Source organism: Aquarana catesbeiana, linkage group LG06, assembly GCF_042186555.1.
Source record: "Aquarana catesbeiana isolate 2022-GZ linkage group LG06, ASM4218655v1, whole genome shotgun sequence".
NCBI classification, from domain to species: Eukaryota; Metazoa; Chordata; class Amphibia; order Anura; family Ranidae; genus Aquarana; species Aquarana catesbeiana.
Genome location: NC_133329.1, coordinates 160121642 through 160133670, shown reverse-complemented (window position 1 = coordinate 160133670; position 12029 = coordinate 160121642). Strand labels below are relative to the sequence as shown.

Below are 12029 nucleotides of genomic sequence, written 5' to 3'. Positions count from 1 at the left end.
GAGAATATTAGATAGTCTAAAAGGAAGAAGGAATTGCTGCCTCTAGGTATTACTGCCACCTAGGTGGGGCAAGAGGTATGTGTGGAAAGGTGTAGATATGGCACTATTCCTCTATTAGTAGAGTCTCCAGATGATGTCTTGAATGACGAAACGCGTAGGGCAGAGTTACAGTACGTCTTGTGTCACTTCCGGTCAGGGCTGCGATTCTTTGTTTACTCTGCGCCTGCTCCATTTTTTCACCTATGCTTGTCTAGGTTTACAAAGATGTGAGTATAATTATTTTACTTACCAACAAACTATTAACAATATTACGCTTTTCTATGTGAAATCTTGGTGGAATGCCGGTATGATACACGGATTACCCAGCTGGCCCCAGAGAACTACACAGTAGCTTATACTGTGAACGCGCAGTACCCGGGGGGGGGGGGGTAAGGGTATCTGGTGAGTGCAAAGCTATTATCAGCACGGATAACATCACTGGCACCACTTGAAAGGATATAGAACATTTTGTTCAGACACTGGACACTGTTTTGGAGCACTAATCACCATTTCATTTCTTCATCATTGGATCAATGGACTCATTTAACATTTTTTGTTTGAACTGCATTTATACTGTTTTTCACAGTGGAATACTAACTATTTATTATTTGGTAATTAGATTACCTTTTATTTTTTATTTTTATTTATTTTGCTTTGTTTGCCATGTCCCCGTTTGGTGAGATATTGCCACAGAGGGTCAAAGACATATGTCGTTTGGCACATAATAGGATTGAGGACCACAAAAGGAACCACACCTTTATACACATTCACCACCTAATATATGACACTTTTTTTATAAATAGGGCCTAACTTCATTAGGCGGTCATCACAATATTTCTAACGCACTTTTATTTTTTTGCAACCCTACAACAGGAAGGGGGTGCAACACATTTAGTATTTTTTAAACACTTTTTTTAATTTCACAAAGGATTTTTCCCTATGAGATTCTCGTTTAAGTGCAGGATTCTACGACTCTCTACTAATAGAGCTATAGCGCCATATCTACACCTTTCCACACAAATTTTGGATATACATCAGGTGTGCTGGAGTTTTGTAATTCGTTTTAGGACTTATGTCGCGTACACACGATCGGACTTTCTGGCATACTTGGTCCGGCACACTTTCCGACGGACTTTGTCCGCCAGGTGCGCCGGACTTTAAAACGGACGGACTTGCCCACACAGGACCGGACCTTCCGGCGGGCTTTCAGAATGAACGGACTTGCCCACACATGGACAAGTCTGTTCATTTTGCACGTGACTCAGGTACGACGGGAATAGAAAAAGAAGTCAATCTTGCCGCTTTTATCGGCGAAATTGACACCTTGCGAGCCCCATCGCGGGTCATACCAGGCCCTTAGGTCTGGTATGGATTATAAAGGGAACCCCCTACGCCGAAAAAAACGGCGTGGGGACCCCCCTAAAATCCATACCAGACCCCGATCCGAGCACGCAGCCCGGACGGTCAGGAAAAGAGGTGGGGACGAGCGAGAGCCCCCCCCTCCTGAACCGTACCAGGCCGCATGCCCTCAACATGGGGGGGTGCTTTGGGGGAGGGGGGCCCTGCGGGGCCCCCCACCCCAAAGCACCTTGTCCCCATGTTGATGAGGACAAGGGCCTCTTCCCGACAACCCTGGCCGTTGGTTGTCGGGGTCTGCGGGGGGCTTTTAGGAATCCGGGAGCCCCCTATAATAAGACGGCCCCCAGATCCCGGCCCCAAACCCTATGTGAATGAGTATGGGGTACATGGTACCCCTACCCATCCACCCAGGGAAAAAGCGTCAATAATAAAACACACTACACATGTATTTTAAATAATTTATTAAACAGCTCTGGGAGGGGGTCTTCCTCCGGCTTCGGGGGTCTTCTTCCGGCTTCGGGGGTCCCTCTGGTTCCTCTTCTCCCGGTGTCCGGTTGGTTCTTCTCCGCTCCCTCCGGCCTCTTCTCCCGGTGTTCCAGTTCTTCGGCCGGCTCCTCCGCTGTCTTCAGGTCACTCTTTAGCCAGCGGAGGTCCGGACTTCTGGGCTTCTTGTCTTCTTCCCTTCTCCAGATGTTGACACGACGCTCTCTCTGGCTGGACTGCTCTGAGCTTTCCGTTGTGACTTATATAGGCGGAGACCCCACCCCCTTATGATGTCACAGTCCCTGGGCATGCTGGGACTGTGACGTTTTAGGGGGCGTGGTCACTGGGTGATGCTGACCACGCCCCCTAAAACGTCACAGTCCCAGCATGCCCAGGGACTGTGACATCATAAGGGGGCGGGGTCTCCGCCTAGATAAGTCACAACGGAGCGCTCAGAGAGCAGTCCAGCCGGAGAGAGCGTTGTGTCAACATCTGGAGAAGAGGGCAGAAGACAAGAAGCCCAGAAGTCCGGACCTCCACTGGAAAAAGAGCAGCCTGAAGACAGCGGAGGAGCGAGCCGAAGAACTGGAACACCGGGAGAAGAGGCCGGAGGGAGCGGAGGAGAACCAACCGGACGCCGGGAGAAGAGGAACCGGAGGGACCCCCGAAGCCAGAGGAAGACCCCCCCGGAGCTGTTTAATAAATTATTTTAAAAACTTGTGTAGTGTGTTTTATTATTGACGCTTTTTCCCTAGGTGAATGGGTAGGGGTACCATGTACCCCATATTCATTCACATAGGGTGGGGGGCTGGGATCTGGGGACCCTCTTATTATAGGGGGCTCCCGGATTCCGATAAGCCCCCCCCCGCAGACCCCGACAACCAACGGCCAGGGTTGTCGGGAAGAGGCCCTTGTCCTCATCAACATGAGGACAAGGTGCTTTGGGGTGGGGGGCCCCCCTTCCCCAAAGCACCCCCCCATGTTGAGGGCATGGGGCCTGGTACGGTTCGGGGGGGCGGGGCACTCGCTCGTCCCCACCCCCTTTCCTGACCGGCCAGGCTGCGTGCTCGGATCGGGGTCTGGTATGGATTTTAGGGGGGACCCCACACCGTTTTTTCGGCGTAGGGGGTTCCCTTTATAATCCATACCAGACCTAAGGGCCTGGTATGCCCCGCGCTCGCCGCAATAGGAAAATTTGTTTTTCCTACTGCCGCGAGCGCGAAATGCAATACCCTGTCCTTGCGTCGTATCTGGTCCGTTGGACCAGCATACAGACGAGCGGGCTTTCCGTCGGACCAGCACACAGACGAGCAGACTTTCCGCCAGAAACTGAGTCCGACGGAAAGATTTAAAACATGTTTCAAATCTAGGTCTGGCGGGCTTTTGGGAAAAAGTCCGCCGGAAAAGTCCGCTGGAGCCTACACACGGTCGGATTGTCCGGCGGACTCTGGTCCGCCGGACCAAGTATGCCGGAAAGTCCGCTCGTGTGTACGCGGCATTATGGTTTTGTTCTGTGTGCAGTACTTTTGCATTAGGGTTTCAAGGGCAAGGAGGAACCTTGCCCTTGATACCATAGGCCTGAGAAACGAGCTGATGAATCCACCTAGAAATAGTGGATTGAGAAGACCCTGGCAAAAACCCTTAGGTAAAACAAACAGGGACTCAGAATGCCAAAACAAAGCTGTAGACTTAAGATAAATATGAACAGCTCAAATAACAGCCAAAGTCCTAGGCCTCACCACCACCTATTTCTGATGCAGCACCAGGAAAAGTTCTATGCAGAACAGCACAGACAACTCTGAGACCCCACGGGCTGAAGGGCAACAAAAAAAACCTTTAGGCTCCATGCACACTGGCTTAAAAAAAATAAAAAATAAAAAATAAGACTTTACTGCTACAGGAGTTTTGTGTTCTTCCTGTAGAAGCAGCTCAATGTTATCCTATGTGTCCATGCACATTAGGACAATTACAGGCATATTTTGAGCTCAAAGTTTAGAGGCAGGGAAAAAAAAAAAAAAAAAAAAAACCTTCCGGCTTGGGTATCTGATTGGAGCTTAGAGGACGGACTTTTTTTTAAGCCCAGTGTGCAGTGTGCATGGAGATTAGTGGAGGGAAGGGGGAGGAAATCTCAGACAAACAGGAAAGTCTACAACACAGACAACACCAAATTAAGGTTCCACAGAGACAAAAGGGGGTCGCAATGCTACAGCCTGGACAAAAGCTTTTACCAAGGACTGAAGCGTGATAGGTCTCTGAAAGAGGACAGCAAAGGCTGAGATCTTCCCCTTGATGGTGCCTAAAGCCAGAAACATTTCCGCACTAAGAAAGCCAAAATGCGCCCCACAAAATAATGTCGGGGATGAAACTCATGAGCCTCACTCAGACCAGGTGAAAAATACTTTCCATGTACGGTGGTCAGAAACACCCCATTCCTCAACAGGGATGGGGCGTTTCCCACTGAAAAGCCTAAGAATCCCTGGTTTGCAACACAAACCTGTCCAGTATATGCTGAATCTCAATGCCAAAAGATTCACACCTAGAATCCCCCACTGCAAAAAAATCTCTGCAAAAACCTCTGGGAGAGGGCGCCCTGAAGGACAGACCCAAAGGCAGACAGACCAGTGAAGAAAAGCCAGCCCAATCACCCTGAAACTTCTGCTTATCTGATGACCATGTTTAATGACTAGTGAGATTTTCCAGAACACTGCTCAAACCTAACAAATTGGCATTCATAATCAAAAACCTAACTGCATCTGCACAGAGCTCCACTATTTCAAAGCAGACCTGGTCTTGGGAGCCCAATGCATGGGCAGATGCAAGGACTCCTGACACTCGTCCCAAACCAATAGCATATTGAATTCAGTTCTGGAACGAAACTGGGCATTGCAGACCACATCGAAGGCAGCTACCCATCTTCCTTGGTAACTTCATGGAGACCCAAATTGAGCAGCTTTTTAGTGTCCTCAGGAACTCCACTAGGGATCGAAGAGACCAGCATTTCTCCTGGAAATGCAGTACTTTTGACTGTGCGGTCTCAAGGTCTAACCCAAAATACTCCAGACATTGCTTAAGAACCAGAACGGACATTTGAAAGTTCAGCCCTAAACAAACCTTTTTAAGTCCTGCACTTTCTGATGGACATTTGAAGTCAAAGTCTGAGCAAATTGCACCCGGAAAAGCTGGTCATCCAGGTACCCCACAATGGGTATACCCCTGGGTCCTTAACAGCCCCAAAACTGGAGTAAACACCTTGCTAAACAAACACTGTGGAAACTGTGGAAAGGCCCCAATGCCACAAATTGGTAGTGGTTATTCTCTCCTGCAAACCACAAAAAATGTCGTTAAAGCCAAAAAAAACTGGATGTATGCTTTATATCTGCTTACACCAGGGAGGTCCCCTGAAGAAGTGAAGTAATCAGGTAGACTTCATCCTGAATAGTTGTACCCTCAAACATATTGAGTAGGCCGGAAGTCTCCATTTGGCTTGGGAACCATAAACATATTTGGAAAAGAAAGCAACAGACATCTGCTCCTCAAGCGCAAATGTGAGGACCACCTGTGACAGTAAACTTTCCAGAACTGCAAACAAAACTGCTGTGTGTTGTGGCTTCACAGATACCATTGAGAACATAAAGCATGCAGGGGGAAACAGCTATGCCCCAGCTTGAAACCTCTGGACACCATGCTGTAAACCTAAGTCCTGAGCAAGTGGGGGTGTACCTTCACTGGGAGGAGGCTACCAGAAAGGGATTTGTACGCACAACTACCTGAAGCAGTCTTGATAGGGGATTTTGAAGCAAGAGCTTTTTGGAAAAACATTGATAAAGCATAAAACCTGTCCCATGAGGGGTAACTCAGGGCCAGACACTGGTCAAGACCAGACAAGAGAAATGCAAAAAAACAAGTGATAAGAGTTCCTGGGACTCAACTCCCTGACCTCGCACGAGGCAAAGTAAGCCTTCCATGTGCGATGGTAAATCTTGTGGGAGTTGAAATTTCTTGCCATGGAGTGGGAATAGGAGTCAGAAATACTCCTATCCTTTAGAACCTAGGTTTCAAAACCATGCCATTAAAGGTAGCGACTGAAAAACAGGATGGAATAGGGGACCATGGGCCAGTAGGTCTGGTTTGTTTGGAAGAAGCTAAGGCACATCTGCCAGAAGTTTGAGTGTCTTTGTACCAATTCTTCTGAGCCAATTTCATGCAATGAAAATTCATTATTTCTAACTCTTTTGAAGCAGTCGAAGGAGGATCTTCAGAGAGCAGACATAAACCAGCTTCAAGGGAGTCCAAGAAATCACCAATGCATCCACTGCGAAGGTCAAAAGGATCACTGGTCTTGGCTACAAGCTTGTGCAGCTTGCGGTTTAGCCTGGAGGCCAGATGTCTTTATCTGGTTTTTCACACCTTTGAAAGCGATTTTGAAAGATCTGATAGATGACATTTGGTTACAAGTAGTCCAACTGATGGTATGCCTGAACGTTATCCCATTATTCTGAATATGTTTTGTCTTCATAACCTGTATGGAGATTTTCATGCTATACCTCCAATCTTTCTGATATACTTCAGCTATGTTTGCCTACTATTTGTCTGTACCTCTGCATCTCTTACTAAAAAAAGTTAATAAAAAATCTATTGAAAAGAAAGATCTCTCGGTTCAATGACCAGTCTCCCGGGTCTAGGCTTTGATGACTTGGGATGTCTGCCATGTCAATTGTCTACTCTGGGGAAGTGGACAGCCAAGAAAGCTGGCATGAAAGTTTCCGATGGGGTGAGTATGAGGACTGTTCCTTTTAGGTAAATTCTAGGAGGTATACTAAGGAGCAACATCTGACTTGAAGGACTTTTTGGAACATTTAAAAATTAAAAGCATCAAATAAAGTCAAAGTCAATGCATTTAGGCGGGAAAACCGCCCCTTCTTCAGGTTTAAGTAGTCGATTTTAATAGTCACGACATAATGCTTGATGAAGGCCAATGTCTCCTGATGGTATTAAAGGCAGCCTGATTGGGTGACCTTGCAGACGATCACCCAAGAACATGAACATTATTATAGTGTGCTCTGTGGGCAGCTTTAAGTTTTTTTCTTGCCAGTGTCCAATCACCTCAAAATAGCTTTATATAGTCCATGGACTATGAATACAAGTCTTCTGTGCTGCAGTACATGATTAAATGCATTTGTTTTTAGTTGCGGCTCTAATTGCAAACATTACCAAAAGAAATCCTGGTTTCTCCTAAAAAAAAACCTTAGTTAGGATTCACCGGTGACGGTATTTCAAGAAGTCTTTCAGGACAGCACCTGGAGAGAGCGTAGCTCTACCCAACTTCCCAGGAAGCACTGCAAATAATTCCTTTTAAGGCAGCCCTCTTCCCCCATGGCCTCAGTCTTAAATGAGAAACCTCCAGCCATGCTGAAAAACAGAATTTTAAAACAAAACAAAATATATACATATAATAAAAAAAGTGCAAGCCATATTGCAAACCACTAGGGAGGGTAATAAGCTGCTGTCCTGAAAACACTTCTAGAAATACCGTCACCGTTAAGTCTAAGGTTTTCTCAAAGCATCTTTCAGGACAGCACCTGGACAGGATAAGCGAGAAACTTACTCTAGGGTGGGACCACCGCCTGTAGGACCTTCTGGCCGAAGGCCTACTCTGAGGCTGACATGAGATCTACTCTATAGTGCTGGATGAACGTAGTGAAACTTGTCCAAGCTGCAGCTTTACAGATTTGGTCAGGAGAGGCGCCAGCCCTCTCAGCCCAAGATGTTGCCACTGCCCTCGTTGAGTGGGCTCGGATACCCTCTGGCGGTATCTGCCCTGAGACTTTGTAGGCTTCCTCAGTGACTGTTCTGGGCCATCTTCCTATTGCGCTCTTGGAAGCACACTGTCCCTTACGTGCCCCTGAACAGCACAAAAAGGGAAGTTGACTTCCTAAAATTGTTTGGTCAATTCCAGATAATGCATTAGGCATCTCTTCACATTCAGCGTATGGAATTTTCCCCTTCAGGATTTACTGGGGATGTGCAGAATGTTGGTAGAATCACCTCCTGAGAATGATGAAAGGCGGAGGAGACTTTAGGAAGAAAGTCTGGGTCCACCTTCAGGATTATCCGATCTGGAAAGACTGTTAGGAAAGGTACTATTAAAAAAACTTGCAGCTCACTGACTCTCCTGGCGGAGGTTACTGCTACTAATAAGGCCGTTTTCAGAGTCCAATTTTTTACCGCCACCTCCTCTAGAAGTTCGAAAGGATTCCCCGTTAGACCCTGCAGGACCACTGACAAGTTCCAAATTGGAATTTTTTTTATAGGTGCTGGTCTTGACCTAGCCATTGCCTTAAAGAACCTAATAACTAATGAATCTCTTGATAACTGTACTTCCAAAAAAAACCGACAACGCGGCCACCTGTGTCTTCAAGGTGCTAACCGTTAACCGTTGAAGAAATTCCAGGATGGAAATTGTCTCCTGCGGCAAATACTTTTGTCCCGCACCAGGAGTTGTAGCATTTCCAAACCTTGAAATAAATATCTCTTGTGACTTTTTTCCTGCTGTTTAACAGCATAGAAACTAATTTGTCTGACAGATCCCTTTTCTTTAGGCTCTGCTCCTCAGAAACCAAGCTGCTAACTTGAGCTAGCTTACGTGTAGATGCCAGATGGGTCCCTGACTCAGAAGATCGTCCCATAGGGGTAACATCCAATGGGGTTCCGTCGCTAGGTTCAGGAGTGTTGTGACCCAAATCCTCTTGGGCCAAAAGGGAGCCACCAGTATTATATTCGTGGACTCTTCCTGAAATTTTTTGAGGACTAACAGTATTAACGGAAAGGGGGGGGGGAGCATAGCACAAATAAAAGTCCCACAGCGGAGCCAGAGCACCCAAACCTCTTGCCTGATTCTGTTTGCTCAGGGAAAAGAAAGTTGGGAGTTTTGCATTTGAGTGGGTCACAGACAGGTCGATCTGAGGACTGCCCACCTGCTTATCACCATCTGGAAAACTTCAGAGTTTAGACTCCACTCTGATTCCAAAACCGTTCTCCTGCCCAGAAAGTCGGCCATCAGACTTAAGCTTCCTTTTAGTTGTATGGCTGACCGGGACCCCAGATTATTCTCTGCCCAGATTAAGATCTCCCGAGCCAAGGACAGGAGAACCCTGCTCCTGGTACCTCCCTGCTTTACTACATAGGCGACTGCAGTGGCATTGTCGCACAAGACCTGAACATGATGACCCCTGATCTTCTCCTGAAACCAGAGAAGCCCCATCCAAACTGCAGCTCCCTCCAAATTGGAAGATCATTTTGCATCTGAACTTGTCCAGATTCCCTGGGCAAAACGATCTTCCAGATGCGCACCCACCCTCAGGAGCTTGCATCTGTCGTTAACCTTTTTGGAGGTAGGAAATACCTAAAGTAGGCCCTTGTTAAGGTTTAACTGGTTCCTCCACCACCATTACTTTCTCCTCACTTGCGCCGGAATCACAAACCTCTTTTCCAAGGGTTCTTCGTGCCTCCAATTTTGGAGAACCACTTGCTGCAGATCCCTTGAGTGAAGACGGCCCACTGAACAGCCGGCATGGAGGATGTTAGAAGACCCAGAGTTGACACTATTAACGGCACTGTTACTGGTGAGCTTGTCTGGATCTGTTTTATTGCCCCCAGGATCTGTTCCTTTTTCTCTTCCGGCAAGAAGATACTTTGTTGGACAGAGTCGATGCTGTACCCCAAACATTTTATCACTTGGAAAGGTACTAAGTTTGATTTCTCATTCGGGATCCAACCTAGGTCTTGCAAGTGGTATTTTGTTCTGTGCAGATCCGCCAGCAGCTGATCTATTGAGCTGGCGAATAGAAGCAGATCGTCTAGGTATGAAACTCATGATTCCCTGTATCCTCAGAGGTGCCAAGGCTTCCGTCATGACCTTGCTGAAGATCCTCTGAACCGATGATAGACCAAAAGGCAGACCTCTGAACTGCAGATGGGCTATCCTGCCCTCTGAGCTGATTGCCAGATGCAAGAATTTCTGGGATGCTACCGCTATTGGAATGTGCAGGTAAGCAACTCTGAGCTTGATGGAAGCCATAAAACAGCGCCCTTTGTTCTGAATTTACCAGGGCTGAAGTCCTAGCGGACATTCTGATTGATTCCGCTGAGGCATCCGCTAAATATCCCACTGCCTTCGACAGTACTGGGATGGTATCCAACAGATCCTCTCAGGAGGTACCTCCCTCGATATGCTGCTTCAACTGCTCTAGCCAGTGCTCCAAGCTTCAGGCAACCACGGTTGAAGCGATGACCGGTTTAATATCTGCCATGGACGAGTCCCATGCTTTTTTTAGAAGGGAATCGGCACGTTTATCCATGGCATTCTTCAGGATGCCCATGTCCTCAAATGCCAAGTCAGTATTGCGTGAAACCTGGTAAAATGTTGCATCTAACTTCGGCCTTTTGTTCCATACATGTGCTTGGTCTTCCTCCAAAGGAAACCTAGGTGGATGGCAGAGGACTGGATGGTCTGGCTTGACTCCCTGATTGGAGCGCCAGGTGTTTGTCCAAAAAGGAGCAGAATGATTGGAAAGTATCCGTAAGTTCCTTCTGTAAGGAGATGGAAAGCTCTGAGCTTTGTGGCTGCTTCACTTTTCCCTGCTCGTACTTCACTAGGTCTGCTATGCAGTCCTTGCACAGGGTCTTGGTCCAGCTCGCTTTAAGGGACACTTTGCAGGAAGGGCACCTTTTCTTAGAAGAGGTAGGGGTAATGCTTCGTTTTTTCCCGTGCCTTCTGTAATTAACAGAAAAGCACCCCATTAGGAACAAAGCATTATCCCCCACCTCCACCCCCCCCAAACAAGAACCACCTGAAAAAAAAGAAAAAAAAAAAAAAAAGGAAGGAGGAGGGAGAAGGGGCGAGAGACCATCCAAACCATGTCCCCACAAGAGGGAACCAAAGGGACTTGGAACAGGGTCCCCCTTGCCCAAACTACAGTCACCAGGGGAAGGTGGAGGGGAAAAAGAAAAGCCCCAAGGTAAAAGGATCTGGGGCCTCTGCGTTTGTGGTTCCTGTTTCCGCCATCGCTGCTAGCTCCGCCGACTCCATACTGCAGCAGGAGTAGCCACTCTGCTGTCAGTTTTTTAAAAAATTCCCGGACTCCTCGCCGCTGTAAGGACCAGAAGTCTACGCCAGGCAGGCCCCCCGCCTTCCACAGGCAGGAACCAGAAGCCACCCGGCTGGAAGTTCCGCCTCACCCCAAATGACGTCGCCCGCCATCCAGACCCGGAACAAACGGAGACCCTGGAAGCCCCGGCTCCTTGCTCCAATAAGGGGGTAGACTCTCCCAGCTGCCCCGAACTCTCGCCGAGCAGGGGAAGAAGGGGGGAGCTCCAGAGCATACCCCCCACCAGCCTCAGGGGATGCTGGGGTGGCCCAGAGGACCGCAAGGTCCAATATGGAGAAAAAAGAAAAATTTAAGGCGAGCCAAGCGCCCACACACAAGACCTCTGCCTGGAGAGAGCACAGCCCACCCACAGTTCTTCGGCATGCTTCCAGCATGGCGGGGGAAACACTACAACTGAGGCCATGGTGGAAGGAGGCAGAATTAAAAGGAATTATTCACAGTGTTTCCTGGGAAGTTGGCTGGAGCTACACTCTTCTCCAAGTGCTGTCCTGAAAGACGCTTTGAGAAAAATTATAGTATTACTCTGTAAGTGCTTAGCAGTTCTGCATAGCAGCACTAGAGTCATTGGTTTGAATCCCAACCATGACACTACCTGCCTGTAGTTTGCATATTCTCCCTGTGCCTGCATGGGTTTTCTCCAGGTACTCCGGTTTCCTTCCACGTTCTAAAGACATGCTGGTAGGTTTATTGGCTCCTGCCTAAATTGACCCTAGTATGTGTATGTATGAATGTGAGTTAGGGATCTTAGCTTGTAAGCTCCGTGAGGGCAGGGACTGATATGAATGTACAATATAAACCTAAAGCGCTGCGTACATTAAAGGCGCTATATACCGTATTTAGCAGTGTATAACACGCACTTTTCCCCCCTTAAAATAGGTGGAAAATAGCGTGTGTGTGTGTTATACGTCGATATAGGCTGCCTCGGAGGGGAAGGAGGTAAAGAGCGCCGCCGAAACACAGAGCCGCAATCTGTGTACTTGG

At 47.8% G+C, this 12029-nt stretch overlaps 1 protein-coding gene across 3 annotated transcripts in view; it reads right to left on the bottom strand.

The window, feature by feature from the left end:
• The window catches only part of SMG1 (SMG1 nonsense mediated mRNA decay associated PI3K related kinase), a 409928-nt gene that overhangs the window by 248872 nt on the left and 149027 nt on the right, over window positions 1–12029 (bottom strand). The gene's annotated exons all lie outside the window — the stretch shown is intronic.